This window comes from Procambarus clarkii, chromosome 47 (genome assembly GCF_040958095.1).
Source record: "Procambarus clarkii isolate CNS0578487 chromosome 47, FALCON_Pclarkii_2.0, whole genome shotgun sequence".
Classification (NCBI taxonomy): Eukaryota; Metazoa; Arthropoda; class Malacostraca; order Decapoda; family Cambaridae; genus Procambarus; species Procambarus clarkii.
The window spans coordinates 6,337,962-6,361,991 of record NC_091196.1 but is presented as its reverse complement, the minus strand read 5'-3'; the positions used below and the strand labels follow the sequence as shown (position 1 = coordinate 6,361,991).

The window sequence follows — 24,030 nt, the reverse complement described above, 5'->3', positions numbered from 1 at the left end:
AGAGCCAGTATTTGGCTCCAAAATATGGCTCAGGCCTCGAAATTGGAATATTTGGGATATTTCGAAAACTGCAAGCGAGTTTGTGCAAAATATCACTCTCTGCCGCTTTCAGGACTTGGCTTATGCTGGGTATAAAAAGACGAAATTTCATACTGCGAATGCGTGCATAGAGCCAGAATTTGGCTCCAAAAAATGGCTCAGGCCTCGAAATTGGGATATTTGGGATATTTTGAAAACTGCAGGGGAGTTTGTGCAAAATGTGAATCACTACCGCTTTCAGTACTCGGCATATGTTGGGTATAAAAAGTCGCAATTTCAAACTGCGAATATGTGCAGATAGCCTGAATTTGGCTTCAAAATATGGCTCAGGACTCGAAATTGGGATGTTTGGGATATTTTGAAAACTGCAGGGAGGTTTGGGACAAATGTGACCAAACGCCGCTTACAGTACTTCGCATATGTTGGGTATAAAAAGTCGTAATTTCAAACTGCGAATGCGTGCATAGAGCCAAAATTTGGCTCCAAAATATGGCTCAGGCCTCGAAATTGGGATATTTGGGATATTTTGAAAACTGCAGGGGAGTTTGTGCAAAATGTGACTCACTACCGCTTTCAGTACTCGGCATATGTTGGGTATAAACATCGTAATTTCAAACTGCGAATATGTGCAGAGAGCCAGAAATTGGCTTCAAAATATAACTCAGGCCTTGAAATTAGGATGTTTGTGATATTTTGAAAATTGCGGGCGGATTGGGACAAATGTGACCAAACGCCGATTTCAGTACTTGGCATATGTTGGGTATAAAAAAGTCGTAATTTCAAACTGCGAATACGTGCAGAGAGCCAGTATTTGTCTCCAAAATATGGCTCAGGCCTCGAAATTGGAATATTTGGGATATTTCGAAAACTGCAAGGGAGTTTGTGCAAAATGTGAATCACTACAGCTTTCAGTACTCGGCATATGTTGGGTATAAAAAGTCGTAATTTCAAACTGCAAATATGTGCAGAGAGCCTGAATTTGGCTTCAAAATATGGCTCAGGACTCGAAATTGGGATGTTTGGGATATTTTGAAAACTGCAAGGGGGTTTGGGACAAATGTGACCAAACGCCGCTTTCAGTACTTGGCATATGTTGGGTATGAAAAGTCGTAATTTGAAACTGCGAATACGTTCAGAGAGCCTGAATTTGGTTCCAAAATATGGCTCAGGCCTCGAAATTGGGATGTTTGGGATATTTTGACAACTGCAGGGAGGTTTGGGACAAATGTGACCAACGCCGCTTTCAGTACTTGGCATATATTGGGTATAAAAAATCGTATTTTCAAACTGTGAATACGTGCATAGAGCCTGAATTTGATTCCAAAATATGGCTCATGCCTCGAAATTGGAATGTTTGAGATATTTTGAAAACTGCAGGGGGGTTTTGGACAAATATGACCAAACGCCACTTTCAGTACTTGGCATAAATTGGGTATAAAAAAGTCGCAATTTCAAACTCCGAATACGTGCAGAGATAAAAAATTTGGCTCCATAATATTGCTCAGGCCTCGAAATGGGGATATTTGGGATATTTTGAAAACTGCAGGGGAGTTTGTGCAAAATGTTACTCACTGCCGCTTTCAGTACTTGGCATATGTTGGGGATAAAAAGTCGTTATTTCAAACTGCGAATACGTGCAGAGAGCAAGATATTGACTCCAAAATATGGCTCAGGCCTCGAAATTGGGTTGTTTGGGATATTTTGAAAACTGCAGGGGGGTTTGGGACAAACATGACCAAACGCCGCTCTCAGTACTTCGCATATGTTGTTAATAAAAAAATTGTAATATCAAACTGCGAATACGTGCAGAGAGCCAGAAATTGGCTCCAAAATATGGCTCACGCCTCGAAATTGGGATGTTTGGGATATTTTGAAAACTGCAGGGGGATTGGGACAAATGTGTCCAAACACCGCTTTCAGTACTTCGCATATGTTGGGTATAAAAAAGTCGCAATTTCAAACTGCGAATACGTGCAGAGATCCAAAATTTAGCTCCAAAATATTGCTCAGGCCTCGAAATATGGATATTTGGGATATTTTGAAAACTGCAAGGGAAGTTTGTGCAAAATGTGACTCACTGCCGCTTTCAGTACTTGGCATATGTTGGGTATTAAAAGTCGTTATTTCAAACTGCGAATACGTGCAGAGAGCCAGAATTTGATTCCAAAATATGGCTCAGGCCTCGAAATTGGGATGTTTGGGATATTTTGAAAACTGCAGGTAGGTTTGGGACACATAAGACCAAACGCAGCTTTCAGTGCTTGGCATATGTTCCGTATAAAAAGTCGTAATTTCAAAATGCGAATACGTGCAGAGAGCCAGAATTTGGCTCATGCCTCGAAATTGGGATGTTTGGGATATTGTAAAACTGCAGGGTAGTTTGCACAAAATGTGACTCACTACCTCTTTCAGTACTCGGCATATGTTGGGTATAAAAAGTCGTAATTTCAAACTGCGAATACGTGCATAGAGCCAGAATTTGACTCCAAATTATGGTTCAGGCCTCGAAATTGGGAAGTTTGGGATATTTTGAAAACTGCAGGGCGGATTGAGACAAATGTGACCAAACGCCGATTTCAGTACTTGGCATATGTTTGGTATAAAAAAGTCGCAATTTCAAACTGCGAATACGTAGTGAGAGCCAGATTTTGGCTCCAAAATATAGCTCAAGCTTCGAAATTGGGATATTTGCGAAATTTTGAAAACTGCAAGGGAGTTTGTGCAAAATATCACTCTCTGCCGCTTTCAGGAATTGGCTTATGTTGGGTATAAAAATTCGTAATTTCAAACTGCGAATACGTGCAGAGAGCCTGAATTTGGCTCCAAAATATGGCTCGGGCCTCGAAATTGGGATGTTTGGGATATTTTGAAAACTGCAGGGAGGTTTGGGACAAATGTGACCAAACGCCGCCTACAGTACTTCGCATATGTTGGGTATAAAAAGTCGAAATTTCAAACTGCGAATGCGTGCATAGAGCCAGAATTTGGCTCCAAAATATGGCCCAGGCCTCGAAATTGTTAGTGATATATTGAAAACTGCAGGGGAGTTTGTGCAAAATGTGACTCACTACCGCTTTCAGTACTCGGCATATGTTGGTTATAAAACATCGTAATATCAAACTGCGAATAAGTGCAGAGAGCCAGAAATTGGCTTCAAAATATAACTCAGGCCTTGAAAGTAGGATGTTTGGGATATTTTGAAAATTGCAGGGCGGATTGGGACAAATGTGACCAAACGCCGATTTCAGTACTTGGCATATGTTGGGTATAAAAAAGTCGTAAATCCAAACTGCGAATACGTGCAGAGAGCCAGTATTTGGCTCCAAAATATGGCTCGGGCCTCGAAATTGGAATATTTGGGATATTTCGAAAACTGCAAGGGAGTTTGTGCAAAATGTGACTCACTACCCAGCAAACACAAATCATCGACACAACGTTCGCCTATCTCTTCCCAAAATTGTGGGAATGATTTGCATTGAGAATGGTGCAGGAGAGCCTTTGAGAAACTTTTACTCAAAAAATCCAAACACAAAGGTTTAATTATAAATTGTTTTTCTACAATTATTTTCTTCCAAATGTAAAACAAATAGTTGTTACATGTTTAAATATAAAATTTATGGTGTTTTTTTGTAAAATTCATTAATAAATTATGAATGATATATATTGGCTGAGTGAAACCTTTAAAATCCATTTAGTTATAATTTGAACAGAAAAAAGTAGTTTTCCAAATTTTCTGAAAATCGCTCTTTTTAACACAATTTGACTCCTTATGCATTCCACTAAACACTATATCATGTTTAAATATATAATTTATGTATTATTCCCTAAAATAATTTGTATAAATTATATAAGTTGCTGGAAAGTGGTGTTAAAGATTCTGAAAACTTTTTGTTGTGTTATAATTGGAATGTTCTTATTAACTATGTCTCAAGTTCACAGTTTATCAAACAAGAATATTAACATTCGTCAACTCTTAAAATCTTATATGTTATCTTGCTGGTGCAAAATGGGTGAATCTTTAGGAACAGCTATAGTATCTATATATCACAAATGGTGTTTTCCCTAACTCAAACAATGTAGGGTTTATTATTCTACACATATTTCTAATGACTCTTAGATGTTTACATTCTCTGAAGTATAATTGTGAAGGCTGTGTCCATCACTCTCAACACAGATTCTTAAACTCCTCTCTGCAGGTTCAACTATATAATTAGTTTCCATTTTGAATCTCCATGGACATTTGTATCCAAAATGAAACCAATGTGGTTTCCTTCAGCGCCTTCAGCCAGCACATTTGCTCATTCATTTCCACAGATTCCAACATGGTAGGGGATTTACAGAAATTTGTATATTCATATTGTTATATATTAAAAATATGAATGCAGTTCAATATGATAAGACAAATACATGAGTTTATGATAAATTCGTTTTCTGTGATATACCATTGATATGCTCTTTTTTTCTTTAAACGGCAGACTAAACTAAAGTGCTCACATCAACAGATTTGATGTATAAATGGTCAACGCTCAACAGAGTTAGTATAAATGTATTAGTATAAATCTTACTTGTCTCATTGTTAATTCACATTCAATGTCAACTTGTGGTTTTGATGTGGCACGTTTGGCCAAGACACCCCACCCCATTATGCACCCCATACCCATCTTGTGGGCGGTTGTGGAAAGGGTTACAGAGGCACATAGTGGGCTCAGGGACTGAACCCCACAATTCATTTAGCTAAGCAAGTTACAATCTTGATGAGCTAGTTACAAAATTCAATATAAGTCATCACATCAACAATAGGTTCGAGATCGACCTCAAGTACAGGTTCTAAATTAAGCAACTGACATATGTGGAGAGCTAGTATCAAAATTTATATGTTTGTCCTGCACACCGTCCCCCATCCAGTGGGCAGCGGTGGATAGGTTACAATCACTTAGTTGTTATCTACAGTTAGCAAACTGGGGATATTTGGCTAAAATTTCTGGTAGCAGATCATTTTGAATGAAATATTGACACATCGCTGGAACATTGGTTATAGAATTGTCTCTAAATTCATGTATCTTTTCGCACTCCATCACATAGTGACGGAGGGTGTGCGAATAATTTTGTTGACACAGTTTACATTTGGTCAGGTCTACATCAGCAGATAATGAGAATTCCCAGAGATACTTGTAACCGAGTCTAAGCCGAGCAGTAGTAACATCTAGAAGTCTGCTGATTTTATTGGATGATCCATAGATGTGTGGCTCCTCTTGTATGATAGTATGATGATAGATGGAATTACTAGTTCCAGTTTCTAGGCAGGCGATGAATACTCACAATAACCTTAATTAAGCGTCAAAACAAAAATGTGTATACTCTTTTTACTCTCCTGACCTTAGTTCTCGAGCTATGTATTTCATTTTGGTACCAACGTGTTCGCAATAACATTCTCTAGAAGAACATCAGCAAAAACGATCACCAAAAGTTATATGAATACCAGCACCCAATAAATACCTACGTAGATGACTCGCCGTGAGTGCCCAAGAGTAACAAAATGTTTTTACTCTTGGGATTGTTATCACTTCCACACTTGTCCTACAGCGTTAATTTTGGTATCAATGTACTCGCAATGAAATTCCCAACACGGTGATATGAATATAAACGTAGAATAATGGTCGCTGCCCACCCGCAAGAGTGTGGGAAGTGGCGGAGCTGTTACCCAGTATTGGTGACAAGACGACACATGGGCGATACAGTGCTTTGAAAGTTTATAATTATTTCACTGTCCTGACATTATTATTGTATGTACGTCATTCATTTTTGTGCCAATGTTTTTGCAATAGAATGTTCTATGAGCCCGTAGGTAAAAAAGAGCAACAAAGCGTAAGATAGAATAGCACCATATATAAAACAACGCTGGTACATATCAGTGAGCGTCAAACACACACGAAATGTGTGTGTTTGATGGTGGTCAAACGACGTTTGATGTGTTTGATCAGGTGATGTCCTGATCCGCATAATTAAAGTATGAATTATGTTGAGAAAAAAATAAGAAAAAAGGGAAAAAACAGGGGTGGGAGAAACATGACAGAAAAAGAGTAAAAATACAATTTGGTCAACAAAACAGCATTGTTTAAAATAAAAGATATGGATTGACATTTTGGTGGTTATGTAGGTTACATTGAGTTAATTAGGTAGTACTTAGTGTTTATCTGTTATAGATAGGAGCTGCCTGGTATGGGCCAATAGGCCTTCTGCAGTTACCTTTGTTTTTATGTTTTTGCCCTGTAACCTAAATGGTTAGAGAGGCACATATATGGGCTTAGGGACTGAACCCCACACTACATTTAGCTAAGCTGGTTACAATCTTGATGATATAGTTACAAAATTCTGTATAAGTCGTCACATTATTAATGGGTTCGAGATCAACCACAATTTCCTGAATGGATATAACAAAGGGGATATTAATAGGTTATTAAAATTGTCAACACACGATAGAACACGAAACAATGGGTATAAATTGGATAAGTTTAGATTTAGGAAAGACTTGGGTAAATACTGGGTCAGTAACAGGGTTGTTGATTTGTGGAATTTTTCTTAACTTATAAATTTATCTTTATTTATCTTAAACTGGTTGGGAGAGGTACAGTTTTTAACATAATTGGGAAGGTCATTCCACATTCGAGGTCCCTTGATTTGTAAAGCATTTCTAGTTTGACTAAGTCGTACTCTTGGAATATCAAATAGGTATTTGTTTCTGGTGTGGTGCTCATGGGATCTGTTACAACCTTCTAGGAAGCTTTTAGGGTCAGGATTGACATTACAGTGCAGCGTTTTATATATATAAAATACACATGAGAGTATGTGCAGGGACTTAATATCTAACATATTCAGAGGTTTGAGTAAGGGGTCCATATATACTGCCCGGTTGCCTGAAATGCTATATGCCTACTATATTGGCTTTAGGTATTGTATGCACTAGCTCTATCTATAAATCCAACATTATGTTTGTAAATCAACTATGTATGTACTTTCCTGAATAAAATTGACTTTACTGTACACTTATATGCTCTGTGGATTTGTTATCCCCTATCGTTTGGGAGAAAAAAAAATGACTAATACGTTCGGCGAATGACTTTGACTTCAACTTCACTTTGACTTCGTTCATGTCATCGTATTTTCCATAATATATAAAGGTTATGACAATGCAATTATATTATTGTGTGCAAATAAGTTGGAAATTTCATGTACCCTAAAAATAGTAAAATAAAGAATAAGAATAATTAAATAATTGTTGTAGTAAATTGTCACACGTTCATCATACGCAAACGAACACACAGTTTGGAGCGTCAGTACAACAAGATCGCCGCCATTTTAAAACACGGCTTCGAATGTAAGTAATGTTTTTCTCGTACTAACACTGTATTATGCAATAGATTAGGTCTTGAATTCACAAATTTAGTTGTTACATCTGACAGAGTATGTTAGACTGTGTAATGCTGGTCCATGTTGACGTATTTGTGGGCTTGGTTGGTTTAAATGTGATGGCACCCCAATAAGGGCAGAGATTTGGGCACCCCACAACTGCTGCATATTCTAGCTTTGGACTAGCAAAAGTGGTGAACAATTTCTTTAGTATTTCGCCATCCATGTATTTAAAAGCAATTCTGAAGTTGGAATGCATGGCATAGGCTCCTCACACAATGTTCTTTATGTGGTCCTCAGGTGATAGTTTTCTATTTAGAACCACCCCTAGATCTCTTTCTTTATCAGAATTCCTTAAAGATTTCTCACATGGTTTTCCTAATGATAGATTGTGGGCTGTAAGGGACAGGTTTGATGTATGGATTAGTTGATAGAAGTTCCAGTCCACCTGTAGACAGGGATCTCACATCAGCTTGTATATTATACAAGGATAAGATTTGATAAATTCAGTTATTTGACTGAACACTGGCTCTGTTTAAATCAGAGATTTAAACATACATAGTCTAACCTAGCTCCTTTCTTTTTTACCTAGCTTTTACCTAGCCTAACCTAGCTTTTTTTTCCCAAGCTGGTCTATGGCGTGTATGTTAAATAAACCAAATTTTTCACTTTTGACAATTGAGCACCTGCTACATCCAGATTCTAGGGAGGAAAGGAATATAATATAATATCTAATATATCTATCTGTGTGAAATAGATTAAATCCATTTATTTGATATTCAGCTAATAGTTCTGTATTTTCTACATTCATCCATGTTTTGGTAAGTGCAATAATATGTATTGTTTCATTGAAGATTAGAGATTCAAGATAGTTCTAGATTTCCGAAGTACTGAAACGCGCGCCATACAGGCTTGGTGGATCTAGGTGCAAGGTAAAATTATTTACATTTACTTGTTTTGTATTTATATGCATATATGCATTTATATGCATTATTCTATAGAATAATAGATCTCGTAATAATTTTGCAAAAATAGTGGCATTTACTATTTTTAAAAGATTATTAAAAAATTTACTGATATGGTGCATTCGGAAGACAAACCCAATTTTTCACTTTTGACAATTGAGCTCGGGTGCAGGGGGGGGGGGGTTGTGTAAAAGCCTGGTTTGTGCCTCGGAGAGGCTATGGGATCCAGTAAGATCGTCCTTCCTTTCCTCCCTAGAATCTGGATGTAGCAGGTGCTCAATTGTCAAAAGTGAAAAATTGGGTTTGTCTTCCGAATGCACCATATCAGTAAATTTTTTAATAATCTTTTAAAATAGTAAATGCCACTATTTTTGCAAAATTATTACGAGATCTATTATTCTAATAAGTGTTTGATAAAATACAGTAGACTGCCTACTGGTTTTACCTGTAATAAGGTTTGATACAGATGATTATCCGTTCAAGGGGATTAAATAGCCGTTCTATGGCCCCAGGGTTTTCTCAAATTTTCTTTCATAGCCGGTCTATGGCCCCTGGGTTTTACGAACTTTTTTTCCCAAGCCGGTCTATGGCCCCTGGGTTTTACGAACTTTTTTTTTCCCAAGCCGGTCTATGGCGTGTATGTTAAATAAACCAAATTTTTCACTTTTGACAATTGAGCACCTGCTACATTCAGATTCTAGGGAGGAAAGGAATATAATATAATATCTAATATATCTATCTGTGTGAAATAGATTAAATCCATTTATTTGATATTCAGCTAATAGTTCTGTATTTTCTACATTCATCCATGTTTTGGTAAGTGCAATAATATGTATTGTTTCATTGCAGATTAGAGATTCAAGATAGTTCTAGATTTCCGAAGTACTGAAACGCGCGCCATACAGGCTTGGTGGATCTAGGTGCAAGGTAAAATTATTTACATTTACTTGTTTTGTATTTATATGCATATATGCATTTATATGCATTATTCTATAGAATAATAGATCTCGTAATAATTTTGCAAAAATAGTGGCATTTACTATTTTTAAAAGATTATTAAAAAATTTACTGATATGGTGCATTCGGAAGACAAACCCAATTTTTCACTTTTGACAATTGAGCTCGGGTGCAGGGGGGGGGGGGGTTGTGTAAAAGCCTGGTTTGTGCCTCGGAGAGGCTATGGGATCCAGTAAGTTCAGTAGAACTTCGGTTTCAACCCTTTTACCCTGTTGTAGCTCAGTCGATTAGGGCAGTGTCTGGGATGCTCCCGGACGCAGGTTCGAATCCTCGTCACGGCCCTTGTGGATTTGTTCATTTGATGCATCACGTTATTGTGATCTGTGTGTGTAATTCTTCACTTGCTACAGCAACAGGAATGTGTGTGTATGTATTTGTGTTGTTGAATATGACCGAAAGTGAAAGATTAATGATTCTAACACAAATCGTCTGAATATTTGTTTTTCTTCACTGTCGAGAGTAGTTAAAAAAATTTACTCGAGTTTATTTTCACACCTTATTTATGGTCCTTAAGTCCCTCTCCTTAATGCTGCTGCTGTTTCTCGCATCTTTGCATCGCTTGTATGTTTGGGGGTTTGGCCTCTTGCTATATATTGATTCCATTTGTGTGTGTTTGGGTCTCAGGCCCTCTCGCAATTTCTGTTGAACAAACCCCTTTTCCTAGTTCTGCATCTCTCCTTTGGTACAAATTTTGTTGTGCTTTTATCATATATTTCACAAAATTTGACATACATTTCATTTACTTCATGTCCTATCAGCAAGTGTTTGTCAAATTCTTTAAGGAAAGTTTATCATCCTGATTGCAGATCTCTAGCGCTATTATGTCAACTTCTTGTGGATTCGCAATCATTATTTAATTTACCTTTAGGTGTTCTTTCACCAGCACAGCAACACTGTACCTCTCCCAACCAGTTTAAGATAAAAACTAAGTACTAACTAATTAACTCAATGTAACCTACCTTACCCCCAAAATGTCAACCCATGTCTTCTATTTTAAACTGCTGTTTTGTTGACCAAATTGTATTTTTGTTTTTTTCTGCAATGTTTCCCCCCCCCACCACTCTACCACCACATTGAGTTTAGTAGCTCTGTGCACGTCAGGTGCTGTTTAATATACAGACCTTACTCCTCCATTTAACCTAGTTTCTCTATCACATCTATATCACTTTGTGCTTTAGGCCTGGTGGAGCTTGGTCCACCAGGCTGTTGTTTGGAGTGGACCGCAGATCCACATACAGTCTGCATATGATATACAGTCTGTTGATCAATTGAACTACAGTAGTTAGTTTTTATCATCCGAATGCACCAATATGTGTTCATTCTTCCCAGATGAAGGAACTAGGTAATATTCATCATCTGAATGCACCATCTGAAGCTTTAACACACTCATGATACACGAGAGGTTTAAAAAATTTTAAAACTTTTAAAACTTTTTGACCTATGTATTTAAAAGCAATTCTAAAGTTAAAAAGTATAGCATAGGCCCCTCGCAGAATGTTCTTAATATGATCCTCAGGTTATAGTTTTCTATCTAAAACCACCCCTAGATCTCTTTCTTGATCAGAGTTCTTTATAGATTTCTGTGGCTCGATCATAGAAACTAAGTAAATTCGTTACACTGGACCTTCCAGATCGAATACCATGCTGACAGTCTGATATATCATTCAGTACGTCTGCATCTGAAATTGAGCAATACCGGATTTATTATTTGGTTTTATAAATTTTATACTTATAATCTTAACTTATTTCAGAGACCACGAGTAATCTGGGCTTCGAACTCAACAGAAAAGCCTTCCGTAGACCTGCTTCTTTGCTACATAATAGACAAAATTTAGTAAGTATTGATTTATTATGTGTTTGTTTATTTATTTATTTTTTCTTTATATACAAGAAGGTACATTGGGGGAGAGTACAATGACTTGAAGTTATACATTCTTGTAAAGCAACTAGCACTCATAGCGTTTCGGGCAGATCTAAGTATAGACCAAGGAACTTACCATCTTTTTTATTTCTGATGTTAACATTGTGTAACTGTAGATGAATTGCATTTGTTGATTTGCTCCCAAGTAAGATGTTGTAGGTCCTTTCTATGTTTAGTGGGAGTTTGTTGGTTGACATTAATAAGTGGATTTTTTTTTAATTTATTGTTTACATCATTATTGTGTTGTGTTGTGTTGTTTTGGTAGTGATGTGCAATGTGTTGTTTGGGTAGTGATTCGTCCAGTTCTGGTAGTAGTGCGGTTGTTGTGTGGTGTAGTACTTGTGTGCTTGTTAATGACTTGTATTCCAGTCTTGTGGGTATCTCCTTTCCCTACGGGCCAACTGCTTTGTTCTTACCTAGCATTTTGCTTTGTTTGGGTATGAATGTTTGTGTGCCGTATATTTTGCAAAATTTGCCATATATCTCATTATTTACTCCTCTGCCTAGCAACAAGTCTGTCTAATTATAATCATTAACTGTTTTTCAAAGTTCCCCATAGTGTCCTTTATTGAAATCGAGTTCATGAACCGTTTCAATGTTCTTATTTTCTTCTAGATTATATCTTAAAGTATATTTAAATGTTATTGTTATTATTGTTATTAAATGTTATTGTGACATTGCATTGCAATTGATCTATGTTGTTTACCATACCGTTCATTTCGTGAGTATAAGTATAGATGCCACACTTGTGACAGGTAAAACCATGCCTTTTTTGAAAAACAGCACCGTCTGTTGCACGTAAGAGCAACCCACACTATATTATGTTGCGATATTATTTCAATATTTCCGATTGCATTGATAATTTGAATTTTCATAGATTTCAATTTATTTTCATTTCGATTTAATAATTTTGTGTGACATTGCAGTGGAATTGAGCTGTGTTGTTTACCATACTGTTCATTTCATGAGTATAGTTTATTTTTTTCATTTCATTTTTTTAGCTGTTCTTATTTTTCAGTGATGGGAATATCAGATCATTTGATGTTCCCAATTTTCTGATGGAAGCATCAGACCATTATAGAATGCATCGGATGAGGTAGTTTGGAATGGTGGGGAGGACGAGAGGGGGGATGGTGGGGAAGACGAGGGGACAGAGGAGAGGGTAATGGTGGGGAGGACGAGGGGACTGGGGAGTTGGGGATGGTGGGGACAGGGGAATGCTGGGGAGGACAAAGGGACAGGTGAATGGGAGATGGTGGGGGAGGAAGAAGGACAGGGAGGGGAAAATGGTAAGGAGGACGATGGGGCAGGGAAGTGGGAATAGTGGGGATGATGTGGGACGGGGAAGTGGGAAGGACGAGAGGACTGTGGAATGGGGAATGGCAAAGTGAATTATAATTATATATATTAATTAATTCTTATAAATTTCCAGAAGCCTGTATCAACACCCACACTAATGCAACTGAAAGAGATGTTGAGACAAGTATTGCTGATATGTTGAAGAACGCCCCAAACAAACTCGGTGGAAACAGATACAAGGTAAAGTTTGCCAATTTGCTGTAGTCTAATTCAATTTCTTTTTAGTAATCTTTGAGAACATTTATGCTATGAATAAGATAAAATAATGTAACTGATTTTGACTAAATATGTAGATATATTTAATTTTCTGAGCACTAAAAATGAAAGAAAACCAAAATAAGAGGTGGCTACTATCTCTAATAATGGGCTGGAATAATGCAGGATATAATAATATATATATATATAAATATGACACTGTCAGACCACGGAGGAAGAATGAAACAGGAATTTCCTTAAGTACTTTTGTATATTAAATACATATTCAGAAGGTCCTTCTGAAGATGTATTTAATATACGAAAGTACTTAAGGAAATTCCTGTTTCACTTCTTCCTCCGTGGTCTGACATTGTCACATTCTTAATCACGTGTTTATTTTCGTGATATACACACATATATATAAATTATATATATATATATATATATTATATATATATATATATAATATATATTATATATATATATATATATATATATATATATATATATATATATTATTAAATATGACCGAAAAAGTAAGATTAATAATTCTAACACGAATTTTCTCAATCTTTCGTACATTACGCTTCACTGTTGGAGGTAAATAAAAAATCACTTCTCCAAAATTCATTTTTATTTCTAGTCTGACGCGACACGGGCGCGTTTCGTAAAACTTATTACATTTTCAAAGACTTCACAAATGCACAACTGATTAGAACTTACGTCTCTCTGATATTATATCTACATTGAGTGAGGTGGGAAGGGTGATGTGGCATTAACACAAGACAGAACAGGAGGGGATATTAATAGGGTATTAAAAGTATCAACACAAGACAGAACAGAAACAATGGGTATTGAATAGAAGTGTTTGTAGAAAGCCTATTGGTCCATATTTCTTGATGCTTCTATATTGGAGCGGAGTCTTGAGGTGGGTAGAATATAGTTGTGCAATAATTGGCTGTTGATTGCTGGTGTTGACTTCTTGATGTGTAGTGCCTCGCAAACGTCAAGCCGCCTGCTATCGCTGTATCTATCGATGATTTCTGTGTTGTTTACTAGGATTTCTCTGGCGATGGTTTGGTTATGGGAAGAGATTATATGTTCCTTAATGGAGCCCTGTTGCTTATGCATCGTTAAACGCCTAGAAAGAGATGTTGTTGTCTTGCCTATATACTGGGTTTTTTGAGCTTACAGTCCCCAAGTGGGCATTTGAAGGCATAGACGACGTTAGTCTCTTTTAAAGCGTTCTGTTTTGTGTCTGGAGAGTTTCTCATGAGTAGGCTGGCCGTTTTCTGGTTCTTATAGTAAATCGTCAGTTGTATCCTCTGATTTTTGTCTGTAGGGATAACGTTTCTATTAACAATATCTTTCAGGACCCTTTCCTCCGTTTTATGAGCTGTGGAAAAGAAGTTCCTGTAAAATAGTCTAATAGGGGGTATAGGTGTTGTGTTAGTTGTCTCTTCAGAGGTTGCATGGCTTTTCACTTTCCTTCTTATGATGTCTTCGATGAAACCATTGGAGAAGCCGTTATTGACTAGGACCTGCCTTACCCTACAGAGTTCTTCAGAGTTCTTCAGAGTTCTTCCTCAGAGTTCAGAGGAACTTCTTTTCCACAGCTCATAAAACGGAGGAAAGGGTCCTGAAAGATATTGTTAATAGAAACGTTATCCCTACAGACAAAAATCAGAGGATACAACTGACGATTTACTATAAAACCAGAAAAACGGCCAGCCTACTCATGAGAAACTCTCCAGACACAAAACAGAACGCTTTAAAAGAGACTAACGTCGTCTATGCCTTCAAATGCCCACTTGGGGACTGTAAGCTCCAAAAAACCCAGTATATAGGCAAGACAACAACATCTCTTTCTAGGCGTTTAACGATGCATAAGCAACAGGGCTCCATTAAGGAACATATAATCTCTTCCCATAACCAAACCATCGCCAGAGAAATCCTAGTAAACAACACAGAAATCATCGATAGATACAGCGATAGCAGGCGGCTTGACGTTTGCGAGGCACTACACATCAAGAAGTCAACACCAGCAATCAACAGCCAATTATTGCACAACTATATTCTACCCACCTCAAGACTCCGCTCCAATATAGAAGCATCAAGAAATATGGACCAATAGGCTTTCTACAAACACTTCTATTTCAATAACCCATTGTTTCTGTTCTGTCTTGTGTTGATACTTTTTAATACCCTATTAATATCCCCTCCTGTTCTGTCTTGTGTTAATGCCACATCACCCTTCCCACCTCACTCAAATGTAGATATAATATCAGAGAGACGTAAGTTCTAATCAGTTGTGTATTTGTGAAGTCTTTGAAAATGTAATAAGTTTTACGAAACGCGCCCGTGTCGCGTCAGACTAGAAATAAAAATGAAATTTTGGAGAAGTGATTTTTTATTTACCTCCAACAGTGAAGCGTAATGTACGAAAGATTGAGAAATTCGTGTTAGAATTATTAATCTTACTTTTTCGGTCATATTTAATAATATATGTCTACAGGAAAGACTGCTACCAAAATATACTAATATATATATATATATATAATATATATATATATCTATATACTATATATATATATATATAATATATATATATATATATATATGTCGTACCTAGTAGCCATAATAAGGCTACATATAATCTCTTCCATAACCAACCATCGCCAGAGAAATCCTAGTAAACAACACAGAAATCATCGATAGATACAGCGATAGCAGGCGGCTTGACGTTTGCGAGGCAACTACACATCAAGAAGTCAACACCAGCAATCAACAGCCAATTATTGCCACAACTATATTCTACCCACCCAAGACTTCCGCTTTACTGCATTTGATTATAAATTATACCTAATTAGACCTAATTTTGGACCCGAACTTGACCCTGTGGACCTCAGCAGCTCATCTTCTGCCTCTTTTGCGCCCCTTGCCACCTCTTCTGTCTTTCCCATGTTGGTCCTCTTCCTGCTGCTAAGTTTCCTCCTCTTTCTCCTCACAATGATCTCTCAACATGCTCACGTGATCCCATTTCTCACAAGTGGTCCTATGTTCTCACAATCGGTTTCCCATTCCGTGGCTTTTGAGGGACTACTTCCTTCCTTAGAATCAAGGAGTTACAATACATTAATGGTCATTTGGTAAACAAACCTAACTCTATGGGCATTTTTTCGTCGAGTAGTGGGCATGTGTGTTGTGTGGGTGTGTGTGGTGGGTTGTTGTGTGTTGTGTGTGTTGTGTGTGTGGTGTGTTGTGGGTGTTGTGTGGTGTTTGTGTGTGTTGTTGTGTTGTGTGTGGGTTTGTGTGGTGTGGTGTGTGTGTGGTGTTGATGTTGTGTGTGTGTTTGTGGTGTGTGTGGTGTGTGTGTGTGTGTGTCCTAGCTCTACTAAATATTTAGTAGTGGACATCTTCAGAGAAAACTGTATGGTTTCCCACGCTAAACAACAGGTATTATAAATTAGGTATAATCTATATACCTAATATATATATTAGGTATATATATATATATTATATATATATATAATATATATATATATATTTATAATATTATTTTTTATAAATATATATATGAATAATTAGATTCTATTCTATTATTCTATTCTATTCTATTCTATAGTTTTATATAGATTCTTGTTTTAGTTTTTTTTTCTATAATATGGAAACAGTTTTTAATTAATAAATTAAATATTATATAATAAAATAATGTATTATTGAAAACAATTAGTAACAAACAATATTTCATTACAGGGTGGTGAAGCAAGAAGACATGTGCATCACACAGCAGACTTGGATATGACGAAGAATGAAAATGGCTAATGTCTATATACAAGAATCTATATGTGTCTATATATAGACACATATAGATTCCTATATAAATCCCCTTCTCGGCCTACTATGCAAGGCCAGATTTGCCTAATAAGCCAAATTTTCCTGAATTAATATATTTTCTCTAAATTTTTTCTTATGAAATGATAAAGCAATCCATTTCATTATGTATGAGGTCAATTTTTTTTATTGGAGTTAAAATTAACGTAGATATGTGACTGAACCTAACCAACCTTACCTAACCTATCTTTATAGGTTAGGCTAGGTTAGGTAGCCGAAAAAGTTAGGTTAGGTTAGGTTAGGTAGGTTAGGTAGTCGAAAAACAATTAATTCATGAAAAGTTGGCTTATTAGGCAAATTGGGCCTCGCATAGTAGGCTGAGAAGGGCGTTCTGGCTACTAGGTACGACATATATATATATATATATATATATATATATATATATATATATATATATATATATATATATATTAGGTTAGGTTTGGTAGGGTTGGTTAGTTATCATATATCTACGTATAACTAGCTAGTTTTACCTTTATATATATATTATTTATATATATATATTATATAAAAAGTTTGTGAGGAAGACCTCTGGTGCCAATGTGGGGACCCATAGCCTCGGAGAAGAAAATAAAAAGTATTCAGAGGAGACCTTGTGGTCACTCACTAAACACTAATATTATCTTCTACCACCCCCATTCTTTTGTATGTACACATATATATTTGCTTTATTTGAACTTTGTTACAAAGAGGGAGTTACATATAGGTTACAAAGATGGTTATATATATATTATTTATATATATATTATTTATATATGTATTATTTATATATATATATTATTTATATATATATATTATTTATATATAAAATATTATTTATATATAAATATATTATTTATATATAAATATATTATTTATATATAAATATATATATATATATATTATATATAATATATAATATATATACTATTACACTACATTCTTATATATTACACTAATATATATATATATATATAATATATATATATATATATATATATATATATATATATATATATATGTATATATGTATATATATATATATATATATATATATATATATATATTATATAAATTATTTATATATATATATTATTTATATATATTATATATATAATTATATAGGTCATATGTTTTTGTATTTTTGCTGATTTGTTAGTAAATAATAAAAGAAATATAAATTATTTGATTTTTTTACCCTTAAATTGGTTTTAATATTTAAATTGAAAACAATAATATAATATAAAAAAATATAAGAAAAATAATAATACATTATAAAATAAAATATAATAAAAATAATATAATATAATATAAAATAATATAATTTAATTTCAAGAAATTTAACTTTAAACACAAAGATGTGAAAACGGTTCAGATAAGGCTCAAACCTTTCACAAGAGATTCATATTGGTGTATGAATGGATTATGAATGACTCATGTTAGGAGTGTAAAGTTGCCACAACATCTCAAATTAGTGTTAGATACATATGTCTTGGTTATAAGTTTTGGAAACCTATTTAAGTCCACACACAATATCGTATCTGATACGATAAAACAAACGTTTCCAATCCTTTCAAATACTTTCCAGATATGTTGTGGCAACCTAAAATTGTTTGCTGGGTACCGCTTTCAGTACTCGGCATATGTTGGGTATAAAAAGTCGTAATTTCAAACTGCGAATATGTGCAGAGAGCCTGAATTTGGCTCCAAAATATGGCTCAGGACTCGAAATTGGGTTGTTTGGGATATTTTGAAAACTGCAAGGGGGTTTGGGACAAATGTGGCCAAACGCCGCTTTCAGTACTTGGCATATGTTTGGTATGAAAAGTCGTAATATGAAACTGCGAATACGTTCAGAGAGCCTGAATTTGGTTCCAAAATATGGCTCAGGCCTCGAAATTGGGATGTTTGGGATATTTTGACAACTGCAGGGAGGTTTGGGACAAAGGTGACCAAACGCCGCTTTCAGTACTTGGCATATGTTGGGTATAAAAAGTAGTAATTTCAAACTGCGAATACGTGCAGAGAGCCAGAATTTGGCTCCAAAATATGGCTAAGGCCTCGAAATTGGGATGTTTGGAATATTTTGAGAACTGCAGAGGAGTTTGTGCAAAATGTGACTAAATGCCGCTTTCAGTACTTGGCATATATTGGGTATAAAAATTCGTAATACCAAATTGCGAATACATGCAGAAATATGGATTAGGCCGCGAAATTGGGATGTTTGGGATATTTTGTAAACTGCAGGGAGGTTTGGGACAAATGTGACCAAACGCCGCTTTCAGTACTTGGGCATATGTTGGGTATAAAAAGTCGTAATTTCAAACTGCTAATACGTGCAGAGAGCCAGAATTTGGCTCCAAAATATGGCTCAGGCCTCGAAATTGGGATTTTTGGGATATTTCGAAAACTGCAGGGGAGTTTGTGCAAAATGTGACTCACTGCCGCTTTCAGGAATTGGCATATGTTGGGTATAAAAAATCGTATTTTCAAACTGCGAATACGTGCATAGAGCCTGAATTTGGCTCCAAAATATGGCTCATGCCTCGGAATTGGAATGTTTGAGATATTTTGAAAACTGCAGGGGGGTTTTGGACAAATATGACCAAACGCCGCTTTCAGTACTTGGCATATGTTGGCTATAAAAAAGTCGCAATTTCAAACTACGAATACGTGCAGAGATAAAAAATTTGGCTCCAAAATATTGCTCAGGCCTCGAAATGGGGATATTTTGGATATTTTGAAAACTGCAGGGGAGTTTGTGCAAAATGTGACTAACTGACGCTTTCAGTACATGGCATATGTTGGGTATAAAAAGTCGTAATTTCAAAATGCGAATACGTGCAGAGAGCCAGAATTTGGCTCCAAAATATGGCTCAGGCCTCGAAATTGGGATATTTGGGAAATTTTGAAAACTGCAGGGAGGATTGGGATAAATGTGACCAAATGCCGCTTTCAGTACTTCGCATATGTTAGGTATTAAAAGACGTAATTTCAATCTGCGAATACGTGCAGAGAGGCAGAAATTGGCTCAGGCCTCGAAATTGGGATGTTTGGGATATTGTAAAACTGCAGGGGAGTTTGTGCAAAATGTGACTCACTACCGCTTTCAGTACTCGGCATATGTTGGGTATAAAAAGTCGTAATTTCAAACAGCGAATATGTGCAGAGAGCCAAAATTTGGCTCCAAAATATAACTCAGGCCTCGAAATTAGGATATTGGGATATTTTGAAAACTGCAGGTGAGTTTGTGCTAAATTTGACTCAATGCCGCTTTTAGGACTTAGCATATGTTGGGTATAAAATGTCGTAATTTCAAACTGCGATTACGTGCAGAGAGCCAGAATTTGGCTCCAAAATATGGTTCAGGCCTCGAAATTGGGAAGTTTGGGATATTTCGAAAACTGCAAGGGAGGTTTGGGACAAATGTGACCAAACGCCGCTAACAGTACTTCGCATATGTTGGGCATAAAAAAGACGTAATTTCAAACCCCGAATTCGTTCAGAGAGCCAGAATTTGGCTCCAAATTATTGCTCAGGCCTCGAAATTGGGATGTTTGGGATATTTTTAAAACTGCAAGGGAGTTTGTGCAAAATTTGACTCACTGCCGCTTTCAGTACTTGGCATATGTTGGGTATAAAAAGTCGTAATATCAAACTCCGAATACGTGCAGAGAGCCAGAATTTTGCTCCAAAATATTGCTCAGGCCTCGAAATTGGGATGTTTGGGTTATTTTGAAAACTGCGGGGAGGTTTGGGATAAATGTGAACAAACGCCGCTTTCAGTACTTGGCATATGTTGGGTAAAAAAAGTCGTAATTTGAAACTGCGAATACGTGCAGTGAGCCAGTATTTGGCTCCAAAATATGGCTCAGGCCTCGAAATTGGAATATTTGGGATATTTCGAAAACTGCAAGGGAGTTTGTTCAAAATATCACTCACTGCCGCTTTCAGGACTTGGCTTATGTTGGGTATAAAAAGTCGTAATTTGAAACTGCGAATACGTGCAGAGAGCCAGAATTTGGCTCCAAAATAAGGCTCAGGCCTCGAAATTGGGATGTTTGGAATATTTTGAAAACTGCAGGGGAGTTTGTGCAAAATGTGACTAAATGCCACTTTCATTACTTGGCATATGTTGGGTATAAAAATTCGCAAGATCAAACTGCGAATACATGCAGAGAAAAAAAATTTAGCTCCAAAATATGGATCAGGCTGCGAAATTGGGATGTTTAGGATATTTTTAAAACTGCAGGGAGGTTTGGGACAAATGTGACCAAACGCCGCTTTCAGTACTTGGCATATGTTGGGTATAAAAAGTCGTAATTTCAAACTGCGAATACGTGCAGAGAGGCAGATATTGACTCCAAAATATGGCTCAGGCCTCTAAATTGTTATGTTTGGAATATTTTGAAAACTGAAGGGGAGTTTGTGCAAAATGTTACTCACTGCTGCTTTCAGTACTTGGCATATGTTGGGGATAAGAAGTCGTAATATCAAACTGCGAATACGTGCAGAGAGCCAGAATTTGGCTCCAAAATATGGCTCAGGCCTCGATATTAAGATGTTAGGGATATTTTGAAAACAGCAGGGAGGTTTGGGACAAATGTGATCAAACACCGCTTTCAGTACTTCGCATATGTTGGGTAAAAAAAAGTCGTAATTTCAAACTGCAAATACGTGCAGAGAGCCAGAATTTGGCTCCAAAATATGGCTCAGGTCTCGAAATTGAGAAACTGCAGGGGAGTTTGTGCAAAATGTGACTCACTGCTGCTTTCAGTACTTGACATATATTTGGTATAAAAAGTCATAATATCAAATTGCGAATACGTGCAGAGACCCAGAATTTGGCTCCAAAATATGGCTCAGGCCTCGAAATTGGGATGTTTGGGATATTTTGAAAACTGCAGGGAGGTTTGGGACAAATGTGACCAAGCGCCGCTTTCAGAACTTGGCATATGTTGGGTATAAAAAAGTCGCAATTTCAAACTGCGAATACGGGCAGAGAGCCAGAATTTGGCTCCAAAATATGGCTCAGGCCTCGAAATTGGGATATTTGGGATATTTCGAAAACTGCAGGGGAGTTTGTGCAAAATGTGACTCACTGCCGCTTTCAGTACTTGGCATATGTTGGGTATAAAAATTTGTTATTTCAAACTGCGAATACGTGCAGAGAGCCTGAATTTGACTCCAAAATATGGCTCAGGCCTCGAAATTGGGATGTTTGGGATATTTTGAAAACAGCAGGGGGGTTTAGGACAAATATGACCAAACGCCGCTTTCAGTACTTGGCATATATGTTGGGTATAAAAAAGTTGCAATTTCAAACTGCGAATATGTGCAGAGAGCCAGAATTTGGCTCCAAAATAGGCTCAGGCCTCGAAATTGGGATGTTTGGGTTATTTTGAAAACTGCAGGGGGGTTTGGGACAAATATGACAAAACGCAGCTTTCAGTACTTGGCATATGTTGGGTATAAAAATTCGTAATTTCAAACTGCGAATACGTGCAGAGAGCCTGAATTTGGCTCCAAAATATGGCTCGGGCCTCGAAATTGGGATGTTTGGGATATTTTGAAAACAGCAGGGGGTTTAGGACAAATGTGACCAAACGCCGCTTACAGTACTTCGCATATGTTGGGTATAAAAAGTCGTAATATAACTGCGAATACGTGTAGAGAGCCAGAATTTGGCTCCAAAATATGGTTCAGGCCTCGAAATTGGGATGTTTGGAACATTTTGAAAACTGCAGGGGAGTTTGTGCAAAATGTGACTAAATGCTGCTTTCAGTACTTGGCATATGTTGGGTATAAAATTTCGTAATTTCAAACTGCGAATACGTGCAGAGAGCCAGAATTTGGCTCCAAAATATGGCTCAGGCCTCGAAATTAGAATGTTTGGGATATTTTGAAAACTGCAGGGGAGTTTGTGCAAAATGTGACTAAATGCCGCGTTCAGTACTTGGCATATGTTGGGTATAAAAATTCGTAATTTCAAACTGCAAATACATGCAGAGAGCCAAAATATGGCTCAGACCTCTAAACTGGAATGTTTGGGATATTTTGAAAACTGCAGGGGAGTTTGTGCAAAATGTGACTCACTGCCGCTTTTAGTACTTGGCATATGTTAGGTATAAAAAGTCGTATTTTCAAACTGCGAATACGTGCAGAGAGCCAGAATTTGGCTCCAAAATATGGCTCATGCCTCTTAATTGGGATGTTTCAGATATTTTGAAAACTGCAGGGGAGTTTGTGCAAAATGTGACTCACTGCCGGTTTCAGATCTTGGCATATGTTGGGGATAAAAAGTGGTAATATCAAACAGTGAATACGTGCAGAGAGCCAGAATTTGGCTCCAAAATATATCTCAGGCTTCGATATAAAGATGTTTGGGATATTTTGAAAACTGCAGGGAGGTTTGGGACAAATGTGACCAAACACCGCTTCCAGTACTTCCCATATGTTGGGTATAAAAAAGTCGTAATTTAAAACTGCGAATACGTCAGAGAGCCAGAATTTGGCTCCAAAATATGGCTCAGGCCTCGAAATTGGGATGTTTGGGATATTTTGAAAACTGCAGGGAGGTTGGGACAAATGTGACCAAGCGCCGCTTACAGTACTTGGCATATGTTGGGTATAAAAATTCGCAATTTCAAACTGCGAATACGTGCAGAGAGCCAGAATTTGGCTCCAAAATATGGCACCAGGCCTTGAAATTGGGATATTTGGGATATTTCGAAAACTGCAGGGGAGTTTGTGCAAAATGTGACTCACTGCCGCTTTCAGGACTTGGCATATGTTGGGTATAAAAAGTTATATTTTCAAACTGAGAATACGTGCATAGAGCCTGAATTTGGCTCCAAAATATGGCTCATGCCTCGAAATTGGGGTGTTTGGGATATTTTGAAAACTGCAGGGAGGTTTTGGACTAATGTGACCAAGAGCCGCTTTCAGTACTTGGCATATGTTGGGTATAAAAAAGTCGCAATTTCAAACTGCGAATACGTGCAGAGAGCCAGAATCTGTCTCCAAAATATAGCTCAGGCCTCGAAATTGGGATATTTAGGATATTTCGAAAACTGCAGGGGAGTTTGTGCAAAATGTGACTCACTGCCGCTTTCAGTACTTGGCATATGTTGGGTATAAAAAGTCGTTATTTCAAACTGTGAATACGTGCAGAGAGCCAGAATTTGACTCCAAAATATGGCTCAGGCCTCGAAATTGGGATGTTTGGGTTATTTTGAAAACTGCAGGGGGGTT

General features: G+C 36.8%; 1 long non-coding RNA gene across 1 annotated transcript; it reads left to right on the top strand.

The window, feature by feature from the left end:
* The first annotated feature begins 8,257 nt into the window (after nt 1-8,257).
* Nucleotides 8,258-17,111, top strand: LOC138350712 (uncharacterized). The gene is made up of 4 exons (XR_011222238.1): nt 8,258-8,378; nt 9,261-9,338; nt 12,782-12,888; nt 16,660-17,111. It is a non-coding gene; the product is annotated as an uncharacterized lncRNA (long non-coding RNA).
* Nucleotides 17,112-24,030: the final 6,919 nt, after the last annotated feature.